The sequence below is a fragment of the Protopterus annectens genome, chromosome 3.part1 (genome assembly GCF_019279795.1).
Source record: "Protopterus annectens isolate FY-2018-M chromosome 3.part1, PAN1.0, whole genome shotgun sequence".
In the NCBI taxonomy this organism is placed as follows: domain Eukaryota; kingdom Metazoa; phylum Chordata; order Ceratodontiformes; family Protopteridae; genus Protopterus; species Protopterus annectens.
The window spans coordinates 1,807,705,568-1,807,730,673 of NC_056732.1; the positions used below are offsets into that span (position 1 = coordinate 1,807,705,568).

The 25,106-nt window shown below is 42.3% G+C and overlaps 1 protein-coding gene across 1 annotated transcript in view; it reads left to right on the forward strand.

Annotated features, from left to right (window-relative positions):
- The window catches only part of LOC122798682, a 1,155,618-nt gene that overhangs the window by 103,642 nt on the left and 1,026,870 nt on the right, over positions 1 to 25,106 (forward strand). The window lies entirely within an intron of this gene.

Here is a 25,106-nt window from a genome sequence, read left to right on the forward strand (position 1 = left end):
TTCTCTACATGGCTGTGGGCCAGGTTTCTGTGAGTGCACAAATGTCACCATTGTCCAGGGTTATGACTGCTTGCAATGAATACATTTTCCTGTTTATTCTCCTAGCGTTTAGCAGCATGGTCTTTAATTGTGTTTTGTTGAGTGTTTTATGTTGGTAGTATGGACCCCATGGCTTTCCCTACAAAGGCACTATGGGGGAGGCAAATCCCTTTGCCAGAGGCCTGAAGGCCAAGTGAGATAGATGCAGGCCATCTCTAGCAAGGCAGTATGGTCTGTTGATCATATGTTCCCAGGCTGCCAGGCAGTGGATCCCCCTGGGATGACACCAGTGAGGGAGCCAAGTGTTACTGACAATCATTTTCTGTTTGTGTTGAGCCATCATTCTGGGTGATGGCAGACTGCTGCTTAAGGCTAGGGACATACCTGCATGGGACACATATTCAGCAAGCTGAATCATGTATGTCTTCCTATAGTCCAGGGAGGTACATCTGGAATCGTTCACACTCCATGGACCAGGTCAGAATGATACCTGTACCTGTTTTGGGGTGACTTGAGTGCATGTGTAATATGGCAGATTATGGCACCTGACAAACAAGTGACCGTGACTTTCTCCTTATCCTGCCTGGGGAGAGACACATCTGTGTGTCTCCCAGTGGAGTCTTCTATGAGTAATATGTTGGGTGTATGGTAAGGCCTTAGCGTTTGCAAGACCCTGGTGTGTGGACTCTGCATGGTCTGTGGTGTGTAGGTTTGTGGAGTTCTTATGTGTTTTTGCCTCTGAGGTGTCCTTTGTTTGGGTTTTTGTTTTGTTGCAGACCTCCACTTACATGGGTGCATGTTGTGTATTTGCAGGTGATAATTACTGACTCCATACACTGCATGGTATTTATGTTACTGCACAGTTTGTTCTGGTGTGCACATTCTCCATTTATCTTCCCCTTATGTTTGTCTCTTTGTCCTTCTGTAGTCTAGTCACATGCTTTGCCCACCGTGGCTGCTGTTATGTATTTGTAATTCTGGTGTGAGCGGGGTAAATGCTGTAACATCACACACAGGGTTATGGACTTCACACCTCTGAGTGTACCTATTTAGCAGGTTGTCCGTCATTGCACCACTATGTTTGCTGTGGTTCTCAGATGGTTTGTGCTGTTATATGTTATTATGGGGCTACATGTTGGCCTAGCTGTCAAACCATCACAGACTGACATCTGGACAGGCCCATATATGACAGTCAGACAAAAGCCCACACACAGGGACAGGGTGTTAATACTGTTCTGCCAACATAAGACAGTTGAGAGACCAGTTTGGTATTTGCTTGCTTTTTCTTATGGGTATGACATCTGCTTCCCCACTGTCTGCCATTGATGTTTTGATTGTTTTGATATAAGCCTTCCTTGTTTTGCAAATAGTTATCAGGCAAATTCAATGTTAGGACAAGCAGAACAGATATACAAGGCATACTTGTGATCCTTCTGTGACAACCTGTCATTCCAGGGGTATGGATGTTGGCCAGTGACATGTCAGTCTTGACACGGTAAGTTGGCAGCCTTTAATAACCTGGCAGTACAGTGACCATCAGGTACTTGCTGTGCTACTAGGCACCATACCTGCCGACTTTTTAGAGCCAGACATCTGGACAAAGCCATACGTAATTTGGGGACAAAGGCCTGCATATAGGAACCATTGTTAACTATTGGCCTTACAAACATAGAAAGGTGATACAATAACAGGTTTTGCATTAGCATGCATTTTCCTAACGAGTATGAAGTCTCAAACTACAGTCTGTCATTATTTTCTGACTTTAGTCTTTTGTGATTTTCCAATGATTTGCCAGAAAACCACAATTAGACCATAAATATGATGCAAACCTCTGGACATTTTACAAAAAGTCTGTACAGTTGAGGGGTATGCTAGGCACTGTGTAGGTTACTCTGAGTTGTGTACTGTCCATATGTGTGGCCCTCTTCTCTGACCTGCCCACCTTTCCTGCAGTAACAGATATTGACACCTGGGCAGTGTGTACACCTCCTACTGTAGCTGCATTTGACATGAAAAATAGTTTGCACTGCAGTTCTTGGAACATGGATCCTGTCAACCACAGTACTGTACCTAGGCCACTAACACAATAGCCAGGAGTAAGTGAAGGCCACATAGCGACAGTATTGACCACACATATACATAGTTTATTGACCCTTGCATATTGTGGACATGCAACATGTTATAGAGTTGATTGGGACAGCCCTGGAAATGTGTGCTCTGCTTCTAATACCCTACAAACATTACTGTTACTTCATTTCTATGGGAACATGGGTGTATGGGGGAGGGGACACACCCGTCAACTGTCTACATTTGCACAGACTGTGCTGATGTTCCCTTTACATTTTAGTTCCATTTAGCATAGTATTGTGCTTGTCTTGAAGACTACAGGCATATCACTAAAGACTACAGGTTAGAGTCTAATGGCAGACATTTGGTTTTCAGACTTATTACTCTTCAGTGCCTTACTGCAACTGCAAGACCAGTTGTGATATCACTGTGTAAGTATGTATGGAAATATTTCTTCACTGTCCCTCTTTTTTTTCCTTGCCAGACATTTCTTTATGTTTTTATATGGCTGACTTCCTGGGTGAGTATGAGGGGAGAGTATGGGGCCCACATATTGACATTTGTGCATGTGACCTATGACCCCCCAGTTAGTTAGGCCCCCACATATACTGCAGTGAAATTTGTCACCTAGGGGACTACTGCATACTCTGGGGAAGCCAGTATTGGGTAGACATTTCCTGTTGTCCCACATAGCTGTCATCTGTCTGCTGCTGTCCTGGTAGGCCACCCCATTCCCTTGCATGCATGCAGTGATACCATAGCTATGATACCACAACTTATTACTCCATTCATTTATTGTTCTGAAGACTGACTTACCTTGTGCCTGTGGCAGTTGTGAGGATGGTCTTGATGGCTGGCTTTGTCAGAAGCACACAGTACACAGCCTATACATGGTAAGATACAGGTAGTGTGATGTGTGTGGCATCCATTTTACTGTGTGTGTGAGTCCGAGAAAGGTGTCAGTCCCTGGGTCCCTAGTGTCAGTGTATGTGCTATGCATTACCTCTTTGCCAAGGCCTGGGCATACTGTGAACACCTTCATCTGCCTAAAGCAGCTAGCTCAGGAGGTTCCTCCTCCGAGTTTCCCTGTGCCTGTGGGGGCTTTGGAAATGGTGGGGGGCTGTGTGGCCCTTCCCTGCGATGTTCCTGCCTCAGCTATTTCCACAGGATCATATTATGTGGCATAGCACATACTATGACCATGTGTGCACCTGTGGCTGCAGAGTACAGCAGGGTTCCACCAGATATGTTAAGGCAGTGGAACCCTGACTTGAGCATCCCAAACACACGCTCTATAATCTTCCTGGGTTGTGCATGTGCCTCATTATGGCATTCTTCAGTGTGTGTGTGTGTGTGTGTGTGTGTGTGTGTGTGTGTGTGTGTGTGTGCTCATTTCTGATGGGTGTCATCATCCAAGGCTCCAGTGCATAGCCAGCACCCCCCCCCCAGATGGCCATATGGGATGTCCCCCCCCTGGCAAATGCCTGGTACAGCTGTGAAGCATGCCATATGTGGGAGTCATGATAACTACCAGGGCTGCCAGCACACACACTGATGATAATGCCCTGGGCATTGCACACGATCTGGCAGTTGATGGAGTGATAGCCCTTGCGGTTGACATAGACTATACCCTCTTCACCAGGTGGTGCCTTCACGTGGATGTGTGTGCAGTCTCTGGCACTCAGTACCTCTAGGTAGTCTGCTACGTGGTGGAAGAGATGCATATTGCTGGTCCTCTCCTCACAGGTACTGGGGAAATATATGTGCTCACCAGTGTGTGTTCACATGACATCCAGGAACTGGTGGAGTACCCTGGATGCAGATGCCTGTGAGACCCCCATGATGTCCCCTGTAGGTCTTTGGAAGGTACCTGTAGCTAGTATTCTTAAGGCTACACATACCTTTGTTTCAACTGGGATGGGTTCCCCTCTGTTGGCTCTGGGTCTGAGGTAAGGCCAGCACAGCTCACTAAGCTGCTGAAGTAAGTCCCCTTCCACCCTGTAGTGCTCTAATATCTCCAGACCATATAGCCCCTGGTAGGTTACCCTGGGTCTGAACACTCTTCTCCTCCTCCTCAGTCTGGTACAGTTGTCAGCATTATCCTCCTCACCACCCTCATTCTCTAGCACATACTGATGTATCAAAGTGACAGCAGCCCCTAACATTTTGTTAGTTAAAATTTCCCCGAGTGTGTACACCAGTGATGCAGAGTTTGTGGGAAAAAAACAGACTAAAAGGTGTTTGCATAGTTTATACTGGTGTGCTGCAGATGCTACCTGTGTGATTGGCTGACTATGATGCATTCCACCTGCCAGCTGTATTATTTGTACTTGAGTGCCTTTATTCGGCTATTTCATGTTTTTTTTTCCTTCCCATTTCCACCCCTTTTAAGCAACATGACATGTCGTGCAAACCCGCTGCTCAAATGTAAACACTTCTGCTAGTTCTTTTTTTCTTTTTTTTTTTATTTCCATTGTGTTTAAACCCCGCGGCACACCGTGGAAACCCGTGTAGCTAAAGTAAACAGTATTGACCAAAAATGGCTCTGCCATGGACGTGAACACACTCCTCATTTCTTGACATAGCTAAGCACAGCTAAACAGCCTCAGACACACCCCCGTGCTTAGCTGTGCTTAGCTGAGCCAAATAGGAGCTGCAGAACTACAATGTGCTTACACCAAGCATGACACACCCCCTTTTCATGTCAGCTGCTTCTCCTGCTTACACCACTGCATTATAGCTCCTGCACGGTTAGGTGCATGCAAACAACAGTCTCCCATTTTGCTCTTCAATAAATTTAGCTCATTTGCATACCCCCACAGCCTTAGTCCCTTGTTACCACACTATTCCAGAGCCTATGTCCTTAACTACTGCTGTTACCTGTTATTGTTTTTGTTCTGCATGCTACCCACTATAATGGCAATATTCATCTTTCACATAAAATTGTCTTTTTACATTTTTTAAAAAAAATTCTGCCCTATCCTTAAATGGCTGAAATTGGCTGAAAGAAAAACTTTGATTTTTATAATTTTTGAAACAGTTTTCCATGCCAATGGCCATACGTTTGGCCATTGTTATGTCTAATAGTCATAATACATGCTTTACTTTGAGCTGTCATGCCCCAGTTTTGATTTTTGCAGAAATTTACAGTTAGTAACCGAGTACATTTCTGCAGTGGACACTGCTCTGACACCGATGCCTGTCTGCATACTGAGTCACTAATTCACCTCATTTACATGGTTTTCAGCAGCAAATGAGGTAATTAGCATTATTCAGTGGTGTCCATGTCAGAATAGTGCTGGGAGGCTCATGCACGCCTCCAGCCTTGTTTACTGGATTGCTCAGCAGCCATATTCCATGCAGTAGCTGCTACACTATTCAGACATGGAGTTTCGCTCTTTGTAGGTTTTATTGAATCCCAACCAATGGAAGGACACATGTATGGCTCCCAAGTATGCAAGAAAGTTAGGAAGGTTTATGTTCTTTGCTTGGAAGTTGTTGCATTTGTATTTTTATATCCCAAGCAGACCATTTTTTTCCTTCAGGTAGATAGCAAATGTTGGAGGTGTGATTGGGAAAAAGAGATAACTGGAAATATATGTTTTGGGAGGAAAATGAGTTGGTGGATTTAAAAAATTCCCCACAGAATACTCTGTGCGAAATTATTGGGTGAGCAAATTCTTTTGCACTGGGATACAGGATCTGAATCGCCAAGACATAGTCAGGCATCATACAGTTCAATTCTCTTTGTTGCTAAAAAAAAAACAGTTACTGGAAAATGGAAGTCATGGTCTAAATCAGCTGTATTTGAAGTATTGAATATTATAAAAGAGATATATAATATAAACTGTATATAACTGTATAATATAAACTGTTTATATAACTATAAATATATATTATAAACTCTCTGTTTATTTTAACTGTGGAGCTTTTCTCCCCGGGCCTCCGCTGAAAATGGACCTACGTCTAGTTGGACAATCCCGGTCAACAAATATAAATAAAGTAAAAAATAAATAAATAAATAAAAGAACTGCAAGAGGGATCTTTATAAAAGGGAACCACAGTGTTTCTGTGTTGAATATTCCAAATTCATGCATCTGGAGCATTTCTCCCCGGGCCTCCGCTGAAAACAGGCTCTGTGGAACCTAGTCAGACTTTCCCGGTCAACAAATGTTAAATAAATAAATATCTGTACTTTCTGACCTTGTTTAGAGTCTTTGGTTGGAAGTGCTGCTCTCTGTGCAGCTGCTACTAGCAGCAATCTGTATAGGTGCCAGTATATCACAACATAATTTCCCCTTGTAATCTGCATACATGCTGATCTCCAGCAGTGCAAGTTTTCCTTAAAATACCCTTTACTGTCTAGACAGATTTTTTTGACAACTAGAGCATCTAGCTTGTGCATAGCTGAGCATTGCTTATGAAGTTATGTGTGTTATTGATGACCAATTCAATATTTAAAGTTTTCTTATTTCTCCCTAGTATATTAGTGGCCATGGATATGCACTTTGTGACTGTCTCTCACTCTCTCTCTCTCTCTCTCTCTCTCTCTCTGCCAATTCTGGTTGAGATAGGTATTCTGAGGCAGTGTAGCAATTGCCATATGTATACTGACAGCCCACTTATTCTAAATAAAACAGATAGAGTATGTAAAAAAATAATGCCAACCTTGTACTCTTGGACTGGGAAGAAGAGTTTGTACTAAGTACAGAATGGATGGAACATATTTCTTGTTATGTCCGATATTTGGATGATTTATTCATTTTGTGGAAGGGAGATGTAACACAACTCAAAAGTTTTATTGACTATATAAATAAGACAACCTCATACTTAGAATTTGTACATCAACACAACAGGGTGGGCATCAATTATTTGGATGTATTTATTTACAACGATGGTACGTCCTTTCAGTCTCACATTTATAGAAAGGACACATTTAGTAATGGGTATCTAGATTTTAGCAGTACACATCCATACTCCCAGAAACGTAGCATATTGAAGGGGCAGTGTATTCGGGCTGCCAGAATGACATCTTTGGAAAGGAAAATGAAACAAGAAATGGAATTTATTGGCAAAATGTTTAGGGAGAAAGGATACCCAGTACATATGATCAAGGATGTAACACAGTACGTAGCTCAAGAATGGGGCAAAAAATATCCACCATTATTAGGGAAGGGGTTAACCCCACCTTCTTTGAACATTAATACAAACGAGACGAGTAATTTATGTGGTACAATTGAAAAAAACAAGAGGGAAGGACAATATTTAAAATCCTTCATTTTGAAATATGGGGAACACGTTGGCAAGGTTAAAGAAATAATCAGTACCAAATGGAATATAATCACTAGTGACGAGGGTATTAAAGAACACATTAGTGATAGGCCCACATTTGTGTACAAAACAGGGTATAACATTAAAAGGATTATTGAACTGAAATCCAGTAGGCAGTCCTTAAATAATTCTAACAACAACAAGGGTACTAAGAAATGTGGACATTGTTCACAATGTTCTTACATTTTTGAGGAAAATAGTTGCATACTTAAAAATGTCAATAAGAACAAAATCTGGTTTGCTAATGGTAATTGCCAGTCTCAACACTTGGTTTATTTAGTCATGTGTTGTACATGTCCCTGTTTTTATGTCAGGAAAACCGACAGGCAGTTTAAGAACAGGATTTATGATCACACATATTGCATAAAGAAAAAAGATGAGAACAATGCTTTGTTTCGTCACATTGTTAGTAGTAATACTTGTAGGAATTTTAAGTTTGCAATTTTGGAAATTGTAAAGGTTAGCCCAAGAGGTGGCGATATAAAAAGTTGCGTGGGTGAGAGGGAAATCAAATAGCAACTTAAGTTAAATGCAGCATGCTTTCCAGGTCTCAATGAGATGATTCCCACTAAGCCACTTATAAAAAATAATTAAAAAATATATAAATAACACATAAAAAACATATAAAAAAAGTTGACAGCATACTCAAACTGACTATGTTAGGAGGTTGGCAGCTGCCTTAGGATTTATAATATTTTTAAACATTCTTAACTAAACATTTTTTGAAAAAAAAATTGTTTTTTACAAAAACCTGTTTATACACTGGTTATATATTTTTAGTATCAATGGTTAACTTAAATTTTATTGAGTAAAATATTTTATAATTTATATGTATAATAATGGCATTATTCAACAAATGTAATTACATATGTAACATTTGTTGTGATGAATGACCAATTCATTATTGATGCATTGCCATATTGTTTTATTGTAACATACTTCTAACATTTTCAACAATATATTTTTAACAAATTTCATAAGAAGTATAGTATGTAATCAGAAGTGTTGACGCACTATAGGTTTTAAAGTGCAATATGAGTTCGTTTAGATAATCCAATGTTGTTGCTTTAAATGGAAAGGGTGAATTATAATATTATACTTAATTAGGAAGAAATTTTGGCGTTTTTTAACTATTTAAGCTGTGGTTTTTGCATTTTACTTTGTTCTGAGGAAGTGTATTGACATACATGAAAGCGCTAAACAATATCGTGTAAGGGTTTTTTTTGGTGTAATAAAAATTTGTTTTTAAAGAAGGAAAACCGTGTGGATCATGGTTACATCTTTGGGACATTTTGTGCTGACTATTGTTTGGATCGTTGGACCCTTGGATATCGTTGGTGAAAGTAAAAAATAAATAAATAAATAAATAAAAGAACTGCAAGAGGGATCTTTATAAAAGGGAACCACAGTGTTTCTGTGTTGAATATTCCAAATTCATGCATCTGGAGCATTTCTCCCCGGGCCTCCGCTGAAAACAGGCTCTGTGAAACCTAGTCGGACTTTCCCAGTCAACAAATGTTAAATAAATAAATATCTGTACTTTCTGACCTTGTTTAGAGTCTTTGGTTGGAAGTGCTGCTCTCTGTGCAGCTGCTACTAGCAGCAATCTGTATAGGTGCCAGTATGTCACAACATAATTTCCCCTTGTAATCTGCATACATGCTGATCTCCAGCAGTGCAAATTTTTCTTAAAATACCCTTTACTGTCTAGACAGATTTTTTTGACAACTAGAGCATCTAGCTTGTGCATAGCTGAGCATTGCTTATGAAGTTATGTGTGTTATTGATGACCAATTCAATATTTAAAGTTTTCTTATTTCTCCCTAGTATATTAGTGGCCATGGATATGCACTTTGTGACTGTCTCTCACTCTCTCTCTCTCTCTCTCTCTCTCTCTCTCTCTGCCGATTCTGGTTGAGATAGGTATTCTGAGGCAGTGTAGCAATTGCCATATGTATACTGACAGCCCACTTATTCTAAATAAAACAGATAGAGTATGTAAAATGTATAAATACACTTTAATGCTGCAGGCAAAACTCTCTTATATAACCAAAACTAATCCTATAGAGGTCATCTCTGACACTTGCATCACACCTACTGCACAGAGTAAAGACCCTACATGTAAAACTAGTTATGCTGAGGCACTTACAGGTAACCTTCCTAAAAGACTAAGACCACCTGCACAGCACAATCAAAAAAGGGTCCACAGCCATCATGTAAATGCTTTGTTAAAAAAAACACCCACAACAGCTACGTATAGTAACACTGAATACAGTGCCCCTATGGCTAAGCCCTTAAGGAAAACCAGTGCACAGACAAATTTCCTGGACATCAATGATTCTATAGTGAGGCACAATGACATCCCTCTCACCAGACTGAGTAAGGAAAGTGACAGTTAGCTGCCTTTCCAGGGCTAGAATCCATCAAGTCACACAAGCAGCCAGTGCATTGAACCATAAATACCAGTATAACTCTGTCATAGTTCATGAGGGTGTTAATGACCTGAGATGTATCCCCATTGACTATACAAGGCGAGCATAATTGAGCTCACTGATTACCCATCTAAGGCAGGTATGAGCCTAGCACTGAGCAGCATACTACCCTCTCTAAGGATGATGCTACATTATCAACAGAAAATTAATGATTTTAACAATTGACTTAGCTTCTGGGGTCAGTCCAAGGGGGTACGTAATTTCCTTTACCTTTGAAAAGTACCTTGCAAAAGTAAGGGAAAAAAGCTCTTGTACTTTACAAAAAAAAAGCACCTAAACAGGCATGTCTAAGGGTCAGCTTCTGGTGATTTCTCCTGTCCACCTGGTGAATCTGGGCATACTGGGGCAATGCAGCAACTGCCTCATGTACACAGAAAACCCTCTCCTCCTACCACCCAACACTACAACCTGTGAAAGATGCACTTACATAGCCAAACTGGAAGCAAAGCTCTCTCCAGCCAAGATTCTGACAGTCAGTCAAGAGGAGAAGGTTAACACCTGCACTACACCTCAAGCAACACATAGCCCTTCAAAACCCACACCATCAATACCTACACATAGCAATACTAAACCCACATATGCGGAGGCCCTTAACATTAACCTCCCCAAACAACAAGGACCTCCGAAAATGAAATGCAAACAACCAGCAGTCACACCCAAAGTGACACATAGCTCACAACACCAGTGTGCCACCCAACAACAGCCCCTAAGGCAAGACAACATACCCAACAATTTAGTCATAGGTGACTCTATAGTCAGGCACACTGATGTCCCACTCACCAGGCTGAACAAGGAGAAAATTACAGTCAGCTGCCTGTCAGGTGCCAGGATCTGCCACATAATGCATGCACTCAAGTCACTCCACAACAAGTACAAATATGACTCTGTCATTGTCCATGTTGGAGTGAATGACTCGAGACGTACCTCCCTGGACTACATGAAAAGAGACATGGAAGAGCTCTCGGATCATGTGGCCCGGGCAGGTATAACCCTAGCCCTGAGTAGCATCCTGCCTTTGCCCAGAATGATACCACAGTATAAGGACAAAATGATTGACTTCAACAATTGGCTAAGCTTCTGGTGTAATTCAAAGGGGATCCAGTATCTGTCTGCCTGGGATGACATGATCGACAAGCCACAATGCTTTGCAAGAGATGGCCTGCACTTGTCACCCCTGGGATTCCGGATACTGGCTAAGGCTCTAGCCACCCCTATAGTGCCTTTATTAGGCAAGGTTCAAATGACAAATTCACCAGTATCTGTCTGCCTGGGACAACATGATAGACAAACCAAGATGCTTTGCCAGAGATGGTTTGCACCTGTCGCCCCTGGGATTCGGGTCACTGGCTAAAGTTCTTGCCACCCCATAGTGCCTTTTTTAGGCAAGGTTGAAAGGACAAAACCACCACTGTAACAGATACAAGCATGCAAAATCTGAAGGTAATGCTACTCAATGCTAGAAGTCTAAACCTCAAAATGCACTCTCTCGAGGCACTCCTGAAAATGGAGAACATCGATATCTGTGCAATAACTGAGACCTGGTTCAAGGCTCCAGAGAGCACCCCTGCAATACCAGGCTACAACTCTTAGAACACTTTTCGGCCACCAAACCAGGACCAAAACACTAAAGGTGGAGGAGTGTCCATATTCACTATGGATATTCACACCTCCAGGCTAGTTGCCCAACACAATGCATCTGAAATTCTCCAGGTGTAACTAACACTAGGTAAGACTGCAGTCCAAATTGTAGCTTGCTACAGATCACCCTCCATGCCCCAAGATTCTCACTACACCTTTCTAAACATACTGGAAAATATTAAGATACAACCAAACATCCTAATACTGGGTGATTTCAACTACCCTGCTATTAACTGGGAAAGCTACTTGGGTACCAACACCTTTTCCCAATGGTTCCTGGAATTCATAAATTCCAACGCCCTGGATCAACTAATCCATTGTCCCACCAGGGGCTCCAACATCCTAGACATGGTCATTACCAACATGGGAGATTGATGCTCCACACCAGTGGTCACCCCCTCTTTCGTCAGGTCTGAGCATAAGCTAATCACCCTGATATCCACATCCCACCCCGACCCCCCCCCCAGTAAGGAAACTACCGTAATAGACGTCTCCAAAGCCAACTTCATGCTACTCAAGTCAGAATTGACAAACTTTATGACACCCATGCAGACAGGAGCTGAAAGTTCGACTGCTGAAACCTACACTAAGGCACTGTATGAGCACATCCACTCGTGCATGAATCGTGGCATCCCAAACAGAACCAAGACGCTCTCCTCCAAAAAAGGAAGCCAATCTGGTGGTCCCCTGCCATAAAGAAACTATACAAGAGAAGGAAGAAACTGTTGCAGAAAAGAGGAGAATCCCAGGATGCAAAAAACTCCCTTATCAGCCTCAGTAAGAAGCTGAGTTCCCACATAAAATCTTCCAAAGCTAGTTACAAAAATAAAATCGCCAAAGGTTCCAAAGACAACCACAGGGCATTCTATAGTTATGTCAAGAATCTAAATGGCAATGCTCAGATCTGCTCTGAGCTACAACAGAATAGCATTAAATATACGGATCCCAAGGATATTTCCAATATCCTCACCCCCTAAAGGGCCCATCTCAATACCAAAAGATTGCCAAATTCCAGTAATCACAGCTACACAGGTACAAACCACACTCTCCAAAGCTAAGAATACAGCATCCATGGGACCAGATGACATCCCAGGCTGTGTACTACATGAACTACAAAATGAACGTACACCTCACCTAAGTGTCATGTTTAATCATAGCCTCACCTCAGGCTTCGTGCCCACTGAGTGGTGCACACCTACAGTTATCCCACTCTACAAGGGGGGATCCACCTTGGATCCCAGGAACTACCGTCCCATCAGTCTGACGAGCCTGATCTGCAAGGGCATATAGCATTATCATGGAACTTATAAACAAAGACATTGGTGACCTTCAAACACTGAACCTCACCCAGTTTGGGTTCGTGAAGGGCCGATCTTGTCTCCTAAACCTGATTGACTTCTTCAAATCAGTCTGCCAGAGCTGCGGACGAGGGTAAGATGGTCCACACAGCCTATCTGGACCTCGCCAAGGCCTTCGACACCATCCCCCACTCTGGAATCATAGATAAACTTCCTAAGCTGGGCATTAATCCCTACATCACTTGATGGGTTGCCAACTGACTTACTGACAGAACCCAGACTGTAAAAGTAGCCGACTCCAAATCCAGCTCCAGACAAGTGACAAGTGGAGTACCTCAGGGTTCATTCCTGGGACTGTTCTTGTTTGGCATCTACTTCTCTGAAGTACAAGCCAACACTAAGAGACCCTGGCTAACAAAGTTCGCAGATGACTGCAAACTGGGAGACATTATTGAATCCCCAAATGATGTGAATATTCTACAAAAGGGCCTTACAGAAACAGATGCGTGGTGCCAGAGCCATGGGCTCAAGCTTAATGCCAAGAAAGGTATAGTTATCCCCTTTGGGAAAAACCATGTACCCATGAATTACCACATAGATGGCAGTACACTAAACACTGTAAGTGTGATGAGAGACTTAGGGACACAGGTGGACAGTGGTCTCACCTTCGATAACCACATCACCACAACAGTCAGGAAATCCTTCTATGTGGCACACCTCATCACTAAGGGCTTTTAATCCAGAAAAAAGGAGGTCATTGTCCCACTGTACTCATCCTTCATCAGACCCATTATAGAGTACAACTCCCCGTTTAGTATGTACCTCACAAGACATCTGCAACACCTGGAAAGGCCGCAGAAATACCTCACTAAAAGAATCACAGGCCTAAAGGAGATGCCCTATGCTGACCATCTAAAAAAAACTCCAGCTATACTCTGTGGCATATTGTCTACTCAGAGGCTATCTCTGCTTAACATACAAGGCCATGTCAAACCCAGAGCTGTTGGAGGGAATTCACCTCGGGGATCAAGTCAGTCACCCTGCTAGACAGGGGTCCAGGGAAGTAAATATTGTGGGAAGAAATATCTATGGAATTGTTATGGCTAGGCTTGTATAGGCCCTAGGGCCAATAGCCTAGTACCAACCTGTGAACCTATGACGGCCTGGGAGGACATGGTTGGCAGACCACACTGCTTTGCCAAGGATGGTCTGCACTTGTCCTTTCTAGGCTTTCAGATATTGGCAAAGATCTTTTCCACCCCCATAGTGTCTTTTTTAGGCAATGCCAAACTGATAAACCTCCTGACTTAAAGGAATCTATGATGGAATATTTAAATGTGGTGCTGCTGAGTGCTAGAAGTCTTAACAAGAAACTCCACACCAAGCCTTTCTCTGCCTACAGAGTGTAGACCTCTGTGTAGTAATGGAGACATGGTTTAAAGTTGTGGAGAGTGCCCCAGCAGTGCAAGGTTATAATGCCTTTCACACCTTTAGACCAGCTACTGCACAAGATGGAACTAACGGTGGAGGAGTCTCAGTCTATATTAAAAACAACCTTACATTCATACTAGTTAAAATGTATGACCAACTGGAACTCATACATGTACAGCTCACCTTAAGTAGGGCCTCATACCATATCCTTGCAGCCTGCAGGTCCTTCTCCATGTTCCAGGAAACCCATACTACCTATCTCAATGTACTAGAGTCCCTCAGTGTTCAGTCCAATAGAATCTTCATGAGGGATCTCAACTATCCCTCTAATGAGTGGAAATCCTACACAACTTCTAATCCACATGCCCAGCAATTGCTAAACTTCATTAATACCAATATCCTGGAACAGTTGATCCATTGTCCTACCAATGGTACAAACATCCTTGACAATGTACTCATGAATATGGGGGAGCAATGTTCCTGTACCAATGTAATATCCTCACTTGTCAGGTTTGACAGTATTTCTTAAAAAAAAGATCTGATGTTGTCAGTTTTCATTCTTCCTCAACTGATGGGTTCAGATCAAGTCCTTGGATCCGACTCAGCCATCACTAAAGCTTGTGGTGCTTTTAAAACTCACAAGCTTCTTCCTTACTCACAATTCCTTAACCCCAAGTTACCTCAGATCTCATTTGCCATTTTCTTGAAAGACGTTATTGTTGTTGTAGCCCTTGAGCTTCATTGTGTCTGTGGGAAGATAAGTTTAAAAAGTTATATATATATAAAAAAACTCCAGCTATACTCTGTGGCATATCGTCTACTTAGAGGTGATCTCTGCTTAACATACAAGGCCATGTCAAAACCTGAGCCTTTGGACATGCTCCACTTAAAGAAATCCCAATCCCTCAGAGCCACATGCTCCAGGGATCTAAACATTGTCATCACAATGAACAAAACATGCTGGAGGGATAGGTTCCTGACTCAGAGACTCCCCATACTCTGGAATAGACTGCCCATACATGTCAAGCAGAGCCTCCTGGCCTCTTCAAAAGGAACCTTGATGATTGGATGGGAGATAGGAAATTCACCCCTGGGATCATGTCAGTCACCCTACTAGACAGGGGTCCAGAGAAGTAAATATTGTGGGAAGAAATATCCAGGGAATTGTTATGGCTAGGCTTGTATAGGCCCTAGGGCCGATAGCCTATTACCAACCTATGAACTATGAACCTATGACGAAAGGGACAGAGCTATGCTCAAAACCACAAAAACTGGGGCTTTAATTAAATATGCTGCCCTGGATGCCAAACTGTCATTATGAAAGTCCAATCAAGACAAAATGAAGTGTAGAAGAAAAAAAATATTTCAGTGCATTGGCTACATGACAGCTTACTTAATATCTAGATGGAAACAAAAAGGTTGTGATGCATGAAAAAATAAATTACTTTTTAAATACATTACTGGAATGCTAGTCAAAATCAAGTATAAAAAAAAAACAAGCAGCACTCAACTCAAACCACTTCTCCTTGCACTGCAGTTCTACTTATAATTTATATTCAGCTTTATAAAAGTACCAAGTAAAATGCTGAAAGTAGCAATCTCTGTGATAGCCCCTCTTGTAAAAATGTTTCTTATTCAAAAAGACCTGCTGCCTGACCACAACTATCTACTTGTTGCATGGAGAAAACATGATCAAAGTAAAAAATGAAGAGCAAACAAGAAACAAGCTCAAGATAAATTGCTTAAAGGATTACTGCACAGGTTATGGACCACACATGATAGAGTGGCATTCTGAATACTGTAATCCTGTCTTTTATTACAAATACTGTCATATGCATTTCAATACCTAAGGCTTATACGTTATCTATTTACATAAATATTCTTTGCATGGCAACATCAAAAATGCTTTCAATGCTGGTAATCCTTTAAAGGTATGCTTAATAAAGCTTACTTGCATCTTACAATCTCAGATAAGCTTACCTGATGGTATTGAAAACAATGCTACTTAAACACAGAGCAACAGACAGTGCAACAACATGCATTTTCCTGAATAATAATAATCAGAAATCAACAGTATAAAATATGACAGAAAATCAGAACATTCTGCAAAATCAAGGACAGATGAAGAGCCACTGTAGTACTTGTGTCTACCTTGGATGGGGGATACTCTGCACATTTACACTGCATAACTGCTCCTTGCCCTGCTTGGACACATCCAGAGTCACTACATGGGGGGGGGGGGGTTGCAACAAGCATGTCACAATTTGAAATGTCTCTGGCTGACGGTGATGGCACTGACACATTTTTCATACCTCTCAACCTCAGAGCAAAAAATCTGGACAAAGCCATAAATAGAAGTGGCCCAAAAATAAGGACAATTTTTAAATACTGCTCTTATAAACTTAGAAAGATAATAGAACAGTAGGTCTTGCATAAATATGAATTTTCTGAAGGGTATGAAATCTGAAACTCAAATGTCTGTCATTATTTTCTAATTCACCCTTTAATGATTTGCTACTAATTTGCTAGAAAAACACAATTTTATGAAAAAAGGACCAAAAATATAATGCAAAAATATAAAATAGCCACACAATACAGCTGGGAACCTGTCAAAGAAGGAAAACTTTTTAATATTTGTACTGTTAAGTTGAGCAGCTGACAAAATAAGAGAATCTACATGCATTTCTGAAATAAAAGTGTTCTATAACTCTGATCATTACAATTATTTCTTAATTGTAAACCCTCCACATTTTCTTCCAAAATTGCCATTTTGCAGAGGGATTATTAGATGGAGAGCAACATTTTGAGCCAAAGTCGGGAACAGTGGAGAGGTTCAGATATACCTAATTCTATAAAGTGATTTATTTGTGCATACCTCTTAACATCTTAATGAAATCTGGACAAGGCCAAATATATTGGGGGAACATACAGACAGTACTAAAAAATTGCTGTTGTATAAACTTAGACAGTTGATGGAATAACAGGTCTTGTTTTAGCATGCATTTTTCTGAAGGGTGTGAAGTCTGAAACTCAATGTCTGTCATTATTTACTGACTTCATTTCTAAATGATTTGCCAGAAAACCACAAATTTTATGAGGAACAAACGAAAAATAAGAAGCAAACTGATAATATGTTCATAGTTACTAGGTATCTCTGCCAAAAGAGGACATTCTCAGGACTGCAGCATCCAGCCCCTGTAAAAGTACAACACAGTACTGTATCAGCAATGCATTTACATACTGTGGGAAGAGAACCCACAGCCTTCTGCATCAAAAGCAACTACACTACCTGTTGTGCTATTAACAATGCAAGCTGACTCTGCATAAGTAGCACTGAACTTCTTTCCCCCTGAAGCTCTTAGGTCATTGTAAAATCCACTTGGCAATCAACTATATCTCAAAACTTTGCAGCACATGAGCACAAGAAATCTGGAAAAAGTCAAAATTTATTGGGGGTGAGCCCAAAAACCAGGGACACATTTTAAACTTTGTTTGTACAAGGCATGGTTTTTGTCTTTTCTTTTTATACTATAAATGTGCTCCCTAATTCTCTTGTTTAAGTTTCTGCTCATCATCCCCACATAAAATTGTTGACATTTGTCACACACTGTCAAATAAACTACCCCCATGCCTTGTACAAACACAGTCAGGAGTGTGTAGGTTTTAACAAATTGTTATTTTCCATTTTAAAACAGGGGAAACCAGATTTTAGAGGTAGATAATTTAAAAACATTTTGGAACAGAAAGAAGCCAGAAGGCAGATAAGGTTACAGACAGACAAAAAAACTGGCCTTAATGATGTAATAAACATCAAGTGCTTTTTAAAAAAATGTAGGTTATGTGCTAAAAGGAATGTTATTTTATAACCCTACTGCACTGTGTTTATGTTTCTTTACATTCTGATTTTAAGTTGTTTAATTAAGTAATTTGTTTTAATTGCCAATTGATGGTTTGTTGCTTGCAAGAGTTGTATTTAAACATGTTTTTCACTAGTGTTTGGTCATGTATTGTTCTGAAGAAGTCTTTTGAATGAAAGTGGTGATTAAATGAAGAATATGCTAATTTGTTGCTCTTGTGGTCTCTTCTGGTGTGGATTTGGTGTTTGTTTTTTACTTGTTTTTTTTTTTTTGGCACCTGCACTTATTGTGGTTAAATGATCTAAGGCTATGCAATCAAGGTTGTAGGTAATATGTACAGAGTGAATACACAGTTTCGAAGCAAAGGGGTTAAGGCTGTTACCTATAATGGAAGCTAATCGAGAGATTTAAAAGCAGTGGGGTATTGGGTGGCCAAGGAATATATGTGTGTGTGGGTGGGGTGAGGTGCAGGCCAGTCATTAATGTTTGGCAAAATCCAAGAAACAGTTAATGTGCTTGTGACAACTGTGCCCTGGCCCAGTAATCAAGGAGCCTCAATCCTCACCACTAACACCAGGGAGGACATCTCATAGAAGAGAGGAAAGGATAACTAATACACACAGTAAAGTACAATTTCCCTTAAGTGCACACAGAGATCGCAGTCAGTCTGGGGCTGGTTGCTCCCTTGCTCACCAGGTCCCCAGTAAGACTCCCCACTAGCACAGCTATAAGGTCCAAGTCTCTGCCCAGCTGGGCAAGCTAAAACCTCCAGTACCCTCTCTGTCCAACCAGTGCTTCATGTCCCTGCCCAAATAGCTGACACAACACACACACACACACTTTGAGATAAGTGTTTATACAACTTCACAGTTCCCCTCCTGGGAAAGGCTGACACAGATTCTCCAGCTGTGCCCCTTTATCCAGACCATACGGTAGTAATCCCTGCCACCACCCAGCTAATAATATCAGCTAATAAAAGGCCCTTAAAAGGGTGTCCAATTATTACTGTGCAATATTATTATCCAATGATAATGTGACTGTTCAGTCTAGGCTTATTGGAAGGGCTTAGACAGTAAACTCTATAAATATATAATGTCCTCTAAAGCATAATTTATCTCTACATAAACCAGCCACAGGTAGAAGGTTTTAAAACTATTTAATAATAAATAATTAAAACACAAGACAATATTACTATACCACAGAGATATCTAAGAGTTCAGAGATCACACAGAAATGTAAAATAATCCAGTAGGACAGGTCTGATTTCAAAGAAAAATGCCTAATTAATCTTTACTAGCTTTAACTATTCCTACAAGAAATCACAGTGCTAAAAACTTACATGTGAGCTTAGGCAGAGTGCTGAGTTAGATATCCAAGATCAAAATGCTCTCTGTATCTTGTGAGAAATAGTATTTAAACATTACTAACAAACATGTCTCTAAGGCCCTCCCAAATTACATAATTTTGGCACTTAAGTTTTTCCAGGCAAACAAACTGCATTATTTAGCAATCTAACACCTGCTCATAAACTTGTAACAATAAAAGGCATTTCACATATACACTCTAGCAGAAACCAGAGCAATAAAGCACCTTCCACATGTAAATTCTGGTCATAAACTTAGCCTTAAAACAATGAGCATGAAACCTTCATCCAGACGTACTAGAGCCAAATTCTAACATGAAAGGGTCACAACATGCTTCACTGGGCCAGTAGAGTGCAATGTTGTCACATATTTTGCAGTTCCACATTTCACAGTATTCTTTTACACTCAAGAAAACATGCCTATATTTTACATTTATTTACAAATGCCAGAATTATATATCAAATTTTATTTGACTAGGCTGGCAGCCTTTGCCCATCTCTCCCCAATCGTCATATCTCTTCCCCCTCCAGGCAACTCAAGCAAGTTTTTCAAGTGCCCCTTGAAAAACATCGCTTGAGAGTGTCAGGTCTATCTGGGTGTACCTCACCCCATTCCCTGTCTTGAGAGCCCATCTGCATTGGAATTGCTACTCCCACTGCGGTGCTGCACTGACATATCATATGCTTGCAACCCCAGACTCCATCTTAGCAACTTGACATTTTGCTGACTGCCTCTGTTTAACCATGTTAGAGGGTTGTGATCTGTCATCACAGTGAATTTTCTTCCATACAGATAAGGTTGAAGTTTTTGTACTGCCCATGCTATGGCTAGACATTCCTTTTCTACGCTGCATAGCATTCCTCCCTTGGTTGGAGCCTACGACTGAGATAAACCACTGGGTGCTCTTCTCCCTCTGAAGAAATCTAGCTAAGTACAGCCCCCACCCCATAGTTTGAAGCATCCACCTGCACAACAAAGTCTTTGCTGTAGTCTGGACTGGCTAACGCAGGGGTCCTCCCAAAGCTTCCTTAAGCTTCTGAAATGCCTGCTCACATGCTGGGGTCCACACTACCTTATCTGGCCTGTTCTTTCTTGTCAGGTCTGTGAGGGGAGCAGCTATGGTACTATAATTGGGAACAAACTTTCTGTAGTACCCTGCTGTCCCCAAGAATGCCCTCAGCAGGTGCAGGCCATGTCTGAATAGCTTCCACTTTGGCAAGTTCTGGCCTTATCTTACCACTCCCCACTCTATATCCTAGGTAGGTGACCTCTGCCATACCCACCTGACATTTGCTCTGCTTAATGGTCAACCCTGCCCTCTGTATTCTGCCCAGCACCTCCCTGACATGCTGAAGGTGCTCTTGCCAGGAATGGCTGTAGATAGTAATATCATCCATGTAAGCAAGGGCAAACCCTCCTGCTCCTGCTAAGATATGATCTACCAGCCTCTGGAAAGTCGCTGGGGCATTCTTCATCCCAAAGGGCATCTTTGTGAACTCATACAAGCCAAAAGGAGTCACAAAGGCTGACTTCTCTCTAGCACTGGGAGTCAAGGACACCTGCCAGTAACCCTTGGTAAGATCAATGGTTGTAATATACTTAGCCCCACCCAGCTGCTCTAGGGCCCCATCTGTCCTAGGCATGGGGTAAGCATCTGCCTTTGTGTTCATAGGTTCATAGGTTCATACTAGGCTATCTGCCCTGGGGCAATTATAAGCCTAGCCTGATTCTGTATGGCTTACACCACCCCTTGATTTGAGTATACTGTGCCCTTTTTAAGGTTTAGTTTACTGTGCCTCTGTCTAATAGTGACACGGAAGTAATCCCTGGGACAAACCTATGATCCCCCATCCACCTATCGAGATTCTTCTTGAAGAGATTCAGTGAGGTGCTCTGCCTCACATGAACTGGAATTCTATTCCAGAGCCGAAGGGAGCCTCTGGGTTATGAACCTGTCCCTCCAGCAAGTTCTATTTATTTCTATGCTGAGGTTCAAGTCCCTGAGTGTGGCTCTAAGGGATTTAGATTTACTGAGGTGGAGCATGTCCATTAATTCTGGATTTGACATAGCTTTGTATGTCAGGCATAGATCACCTCGAAGTAGGCGGTATGCAACTGAGTAGAGCTGGAGTTTTTTTAACCGAGCAGCATATGGCATCTGTTTGAAACCCTTGATCCTCTTGGTGAGATACTTTTGGGGTCTCTCTAATTGCTGCAGGTGTCGGGTAAGGTACATCCCAAAAGGGGAATTGTATTCTATGATGAGCCTGATGAGGGATGAATAAAGGGGCACGATTACCTCTCTTGATCTAGATGTGAAACCCTTTGTGATGAGGTGGGCTATGTAGAAGGTCTTTCTAACCACTTTGGCAATGTGGTTTTCAAAGGAGAGATTGCTATCGACTTGGGTCCCCAGGTCCCTAATAACTTTCTCTGTACTTAATGGGTTTCCGCCTATGTGGTAATTTGTGGGCACATTGTTTTTGCCAAAGGGTATGACTATACATTTTTTGGCATTTAGCTTTAAACCATAGCGCTGGCACCAGTTATCTGTCTCTGTCAGACCTTTTGGAAGGATGTTTGTGTCATCTGGAGAGTCGATTATGGCGCCCAGTTTGCAGTCGTCTGCAAACTTGGTGAGTCATAGTCCTCCCACGTTTGCCTGTACCTCGGAAAAGTATATACCGAACAAGAGTGGTCCCAGACAGAACCCTGTGGGATGCCACTTGTGACCGGTTTCGAGTCTGACATGGCTCCAGCAACTCTCACTCTGGGTTCTGTCTTTGAGCCAGTTTGCGACCCGTCTTGTGACATAGGGGTTTATATTTAAGCTGGATAGCTTATCTATGATGCCCGAGTGGGGTATTGTGTCAAATGCTTTTGCAAGGATCCAGATAGGCTGTGTGAACTACCTTCCCTTCATCTATGGCTTTGGTGACTGTTTCGAAGAAGTCAACCAGGTTCAAAAGGCAGGATCTGCCCTTGACAAAGCTGAACTGGGTAGGATCTAGTGTCTGTAGGTCCCCAATGTCTTTGTTTATGAGCTCCATGATGATCCTCTGCATAGCCTTGCAGGCTAAGCTAGTCAGGCTTATGGGGCGATAGTTTCCAGGGTCCGTAGAGGCTCCACCTTTGTGGAGTGGGTCCACTGTTGCTGTATGCCATTCTGTGGGCACATATCCTGTAGTGAGGCTGAGATTGTATAGCTGTTTTATTTGAGGGATTAGTTCCTCTTGGAGTTCATGTAGGATGCAACCTGGGACGCCATCTGGTCCCATGGAAGCAGTGTTTTTTGCTTTGGAGAGGGCAGCCTTCACCTGAGCATCAGAGATGTTTGGGAGGCAGCCCTCTGCCGGGATAGATACTTGCTCTTTTGGGAGGGGTGGAGAAGTTTGCACTGAACCTGTCTGCCAGGATATTGGCGATGTCTGTGGGTTCAGTGTATTTTTTGTCGTTTAGAATCAACTCAGAGCAAGTCTGGGAGTTGCATCCCAGGTTCCTAACATAACTGGAAAAAGCCTTATGATTGTCTTTGGTGTCCTGTGCAATTTTTCTCTTGAAGCTGGCCTTGGAGGATTTTATGAGGGATCGTAATTTTTGCTAGTACTGATCAGAGATGCCTTCCCTATTAGGGATTTTGCTCTATCATGTAGTAGCTTCCTCCTTCTGTTGTACAGTTTATTTATGGCAGGGGTCCACCAGACTGGATGCCTGCCTTTGGATGATTGGGTCTTGGTTTTGTTTGGGATAGCATGATCCATGCATTCCTGGAGATGTCCGTAGAATGCGTTTATATAGGATTCTGCAGTTTGGGCCATAGTTTCCACTGGCCCTGGGGCCTTGAAGGATTCCGCTTCAGTTTTGAGAAGTGAGAAGTTTGCTTTTGAGAAGTTTTTCACTGTGGTTTTCTGGGCTGGGGGTGGGGTCGGGATGTGGACATCCAGTGAAATTAATTTATGGTCTGATCTTACCAATGAGGGATATACTTCTGGTGTGGAGCATAGAGTCCCCATGTTGGTAATGATCAGGTCTAGTATGTTGTCCCCTCTTGTGGGAGTGGTCACTAGTTGTTCCATAACATTTGAGTTTATAATTTCCAGGAACCTTTGGGCTAAGGTGCTGGGGCTTGAGTAGTGCTCCCAGTCAATGTTTGGGTAGTTGAAGTCACCCAATATAATGATGTTCGGAGAGATCTTCATGTTCTCCAATGTTTTCAGGAAAGCCAAGTGGGATTCCTGACTTTGAGAGAGTGGTCTGTAGGATGCTATAAACTGAAAAGCAGTCTTGCTCATTGTTAGTTGCACATGGATGGTCTCCGATACTTCATGCAATGCCACTAACCTGGAGGTGTGGATATCCTTGATAAATATGGAAACTCCCCCTCCTTTTGTGGTTCGGTCCGGGTTTTGGGGCCGAAAAGCATGATATGAGGTATAGCCTGGTAGTGCTGGGGTGCTCTCTGCAGCCTTGAACCAGGTTTCTGTCACTGCACAGATATCGATGTTCTCCATACTGAGGAGAGCTTGAGTCGTGCATCTTGAGGTTAAGACTTCTGGCGTTAAGCAGCATTACCCTTAGTTTCTTGTTCCTTGTGCTGTCTATGGGGGTGGGTTTGACTTTTGAGCCTTGCCTAAAAAAGGCACTATGGGGGTGGCAAGAGCCTTTGTCAATATTCGAAAGCCCAGTGGTGACAGGTGCAAGCCGTCCCTAGCGAAGCAACGTGGCTTGTTGAGCATGTCATCCCAGGCTGACAGACACTGGATCCCCTTTGAATGACACCAAAATTTTAGCCAATTGTTAAAATTGATCATTTTGTCTTTGTACTGTGGCATCATTCTAGGTGAGGGTAAGATGCTGCTCAAGGTCAGGGTCATACCAGCCTGGGCTACATGATCAGAGAGCTCCTCTATGTCTCTTTTCATGTAGTCCAGGGAGGTACGTCTCAGGTCATTCACACCAGCATGTACAATGACTGAGTCATATTTGTATTTGCTTTGGAGTGACCTGAGTGCTCGCATTATGTGGCGGATCCTAGCACCCGACAGGCAGCTATTTAATTTCCTGTACTCCACACAGAACCTGGTGCTGCCATCCTTCTTTGGCACCAGTACAACTGGGGAGGCCCAGGGACTGTTGGACTCCTGAATCACTCCTAGTTCTAACATCTCCTGTACCTCTTCCTTCAGAGTCCGTTTGATTCTCTCAGGCACTCTATAAGGGGCCTGCCTGATAGGCCTTCGGGGTCCTGTATCCACCTGGTGCTGCACCAGGTAGGTGCTCCCTGGTTTCCTTGTGAACTTGCCCCCAAACACCTGCAATACTACTTGGATTTCTCGAGCCTGGATAGGAGATAGCTGCTGGGACATTGCTACCCCTTCCACTGAGGTGCCAGCCCAAGCCTCACTGAGGAGATCAGTCACAAGATCTCTCTCAGACTTCTCCTGCAATCCACTGCAAATGCTCAGCACAAGGGCCTCCCTATCATGGTAAGATTTCATCATGTTAACATGGTACAATTTGTGCCCCTGCCATCTGCCTAGCACTTCCTCCATGTAGTTAATTAGAAGTTATGTACTCACCATAACGTTC